This window comes from Elephantulus edwardii, unplaced genomic scaffold (genome assembly GCF_000299155.1).
Source record: "Elephantulus edwardii isolate Elephantulus edwardi_28Jun2011 unplaced genomic scaffold, EleEdw1.0 scaffold00028, whole genome shotgun sequence".
Lineage (NCBI taxonomy): Eukaryota > Metazoa > Chordata > Mammalia > Macroscelidea > Macroscelididae > Elephantulus > Elephantulus edwardii.
In genome coordinates, this window is record NW_006399778.1 from 11,510,402 (window position 1) to 11,514,111 (window position 3,710).

Genomic DNA, 3,710 nt, shown 5'->3' on the forward strand with positions numbered 1-3,710 from the left:
AGAAAGAATGTACAGTCTTTGTCTTATTTACATAACAAAGAAAATCCTGTTCTCAAACAAGATTATACTCATAGTTATATTGTTGTGTTCTGTCAAATTGAGTATGACTCACAGCAACTCTGTGAACAACAGATCTGAATCCCGTCCTATGCTGTGCCATCCTCATCATCTGACACAGTGAGCCCATGGTGGCAGCCACTGTGTCAATCCGTCTCATTGAGGGTCATCCCCTCCTTCGCTGACCCCCCATCTTATAGTTACATGAGTAAGGAATGAACAGGCTCCTTTCAGATTAAAGTTACATGCGTATAAGCCAAGAACGCTCAGGCCCATCAGAAGCTGGAAGAACCAATGAAGGATTTCCCCTAGAACTTTAAGAGGGAGCAAACATCCCTATTAACAATTAACTCCTTGATTCAGACTCTGGCCTCCAGAATTGTGAGATGCTGTGTTTCTGTTGTTTTAAGTCCCCATGTTCATGGTACTCTTTTAAGGCAGCCCTAGGAAGCTATCCTTGTGCCAGTTCTATCTTTTCAACAGTGACCTTAGTGATCTTTCTAAAATGTACACCATCCAGATGGTTTTTCATTATGCCTAAATAGAACCCGCAGGCTCCACCATGGCCCAGCAACACTGAGACCTGTCTCCATCTCTGTCCTCATCTCTTCCAGCCTTCCCCTACCCTCCAGTCACACCTAACTCCGAGATGACTTCACACGCTCAAGGATTGTTCTCACGGTAGGGATTTTGCAGGCTGTTTTCTCTCCCCTGGCACCTGTCTTCAGATGGCACCTCCTCTGAGAGGCCTTTTCTAATCACTCCACCTAAAGTGTCTGCCCCTCAATTCTCTTCCATTAACCTGCTTGCTGGCAAACTCAGAGCACTTATTACAGACAACAGATTAGTTATTGGTTTACTATCTGCATGCCACCCCCACAACAGATGTCTGTCTGTCTGGCACCCTGCTGGGCTTTGGGTACCTTAGCACAGTGCCTGGCACATGTTCAGGACTCCAAAACATGTGACTCAGGAAAGGAGGGAGGGAGGAATAAGGAAAAGATGGAGGACACCCTGAAAGTACTGTTCTGGGCAAACTCTGGCACTCAGAAAAGATGAGTCCATAATAAAGTTGCTAATCCTCGACTTCATCATAACTAACCCTCTGAGCAAGGGTTGTGAGACTGTATCTCACAGACTTAGGATATGACATACTTTGGACATTCTATCCAGAAGGGCTAGCGCACTGGTGCCTTGGCGGTAAGGTGTTGCGTTGTCAACAGTAAGGTAGGCGGTTCAAATCCACCAGCTACTCCACAGGAGCAAGATGGGCAATCTCCTTCTGTGCAGTTTGATGCTTCTGAAAACCTGCTGGGGGGCGTCAGCCATGAGTCGGTTCTGACTTGACTGTACCCAGTAATAATAACAACAATCAGTCCCTGGAGAAGGATGTTGTACTTGGCAAGGTGGAGGATCCTTGAAGGAAAAGACCCTCCAAGACATGGATTGAAACAGTGCAACAATGGGCTGGCACAGGAAGCCTCGCAGAAATCGTGCGGACGGTGTAGGATCAGGCAAGGTACGTTAATGTGTCTTTGGTACATAGAGTCAGAGTCAAATGAACAGCATTTAAAATCAACAACAACAAAAACTTGTTTAAGTCACCCAGTCTTCTCTGGGTGAACTTTTCTCCCCTCACTCAAAGCACAGGCTAACGTCGACCCAAAACAACCTTCATTCATCCTCTAGTTTGCAGCCACTGCAAGCAAATGCAAGTTGACCCTACCAGATTTTCCAGCCTCAGTTCACTTCATGCTCAAATAACTAAGGAGGCCAACCTAGAGGGTTCCCCAAAAAAGGAAACTTGGCTCCATCCAACTCCTCTGATACTGACAATAACACCTTCCTCCTATCGAGCTCTGGCTATGTGCCAAGATGTTAAATGCTTCCTGGGCATTTTCGTGTTTAATTCTCAGAAGCACCCTTGAGATTGTGTCATTTATCTATTTACTGCCTAACAAACCAACTTAAAAAGTAGTTGTTTAAAAATAGCAACTCTTTGTTCACAATACTGTGGGTCAGCAATTCCGGCTGAACCCAAGTGAATTCATTTTCAAAATGAAGGCCACACCAAGCCACTTCCAGGGGGTTGATGGTAGAAGCAGTGATAATTATGAGCTACTGTGGGCCCAGGGCCACCCTCACCAGGGGAGGGGCGGTGTCATAGACAGGCAATCCCCAGGCTGTGAATATACAACATATGTACAATTCATAGTTATAAACCAACCCCCAGCCCCTGTAAAGTTTATTATATTAAAATTTTGAGCTATTCCCATGGCTTGTAGTAATAAACGGATACGTTGTTGTTGTTGTTATGTGTCATGGAGGTGGAAGTGACTCACAGCTGAACCTCCAGTGGCTTTTTAGAGACATTAAATTGCACAAAAGGAGAGTGCACGTTTTTCTCCTGTGAAGCAGCTGGTGGATTCAAACCATGTGCTTTTGGGTTGATAGCTCAACTCCTTACCCACTAGGCCACTAGAACCCTTTTTTTCTGATGCATAGAAAACCATTTTTGTTATTACTGCATTAGTGTATCATTTTTGGGAACGAGAGGTAAGAGCCAGTTTAGACATTATTGAAGCACCAAAGAGACAGAAAAGCAATGATTCTCACCTTGAAAAGGAACAGACTAGGGTTCTGGAAGTTACTGGGATACGTTAGTAGTCTATCCTCCCTTCTCTTTTCTCCTGAAACTCCCTATCCAGTCTCCACAGCAGAGTGCCCTTTTAAATACATAGGTCACACTGTCCTTAACTCTGCTCAAAACCTGGAATGAAACCCAGCTCCTTTCCACGGCCTGCCAGGTCCCCAGGCCTGCAGACTCACTGCTTCCGGCTCCCCTTGCTCTCAGCACACAGGCCTCACCACCGCTCCTTGAGCCACAAGCTCATTCCCACCTCGGAACCTGAGCAGGAGCTGTTCTTTCCCCACTTGGCTGTCTCTTTTTCACCCTTCAGATCCTAGTTCTGATGTCTCTACTCAGAAAGGCCTTTTCTCATTTCCTGGTAACTTGTGTTTTTTTTCCACAGCATCTCACTCCTTGAAATGATAGGTGGAGGGATGGCAAAAGAGAGGAAGCCCCTCGACCAGGTGGATTGACACAGTGACTGCAGCAATAGTCTCAAATGTGTCAGAAATTGTGAGGATGGCACAGGATAAGAGAGGATTCAATCTGTTGTTCATAGAATCACTGTTAGTCACACTCAACAGCTAACAACAACAATGTTGTTGTTGTTGTTAAGTGCCGTTGAGTCGTAGGCGACTCATGTTGTTGTTAGGTGCCATCGAGTCGTAGATGACTCATAGAGACCCTATGAATGAAAGGCCTGAGCACTGTTTGTACATAGTTTCCGGAGGCAAGCCATTTCGGAAGTGGATTCCGCTCCTATTTCCAAACTTGTTTTAGTTGGGAAGCTCTAATCAACACTGTCCACCATGGGTACCCATTACCACGTTTGTCACGTCACTGTCACAGTGTTCAGCATCACAGCAACCATGAGTTACCTCTGTACAGCAACACACAGACCAGTGCTATACCACCTAGAAGAATGTTTGACAGGAAAACAATTTGAACCCGGCTGAGGGCTGCAGATTAAAATCACCCACCCTGGGAGCTCTGGTGGCCTAGTGGCAAGAAGCTGCACTGCAAT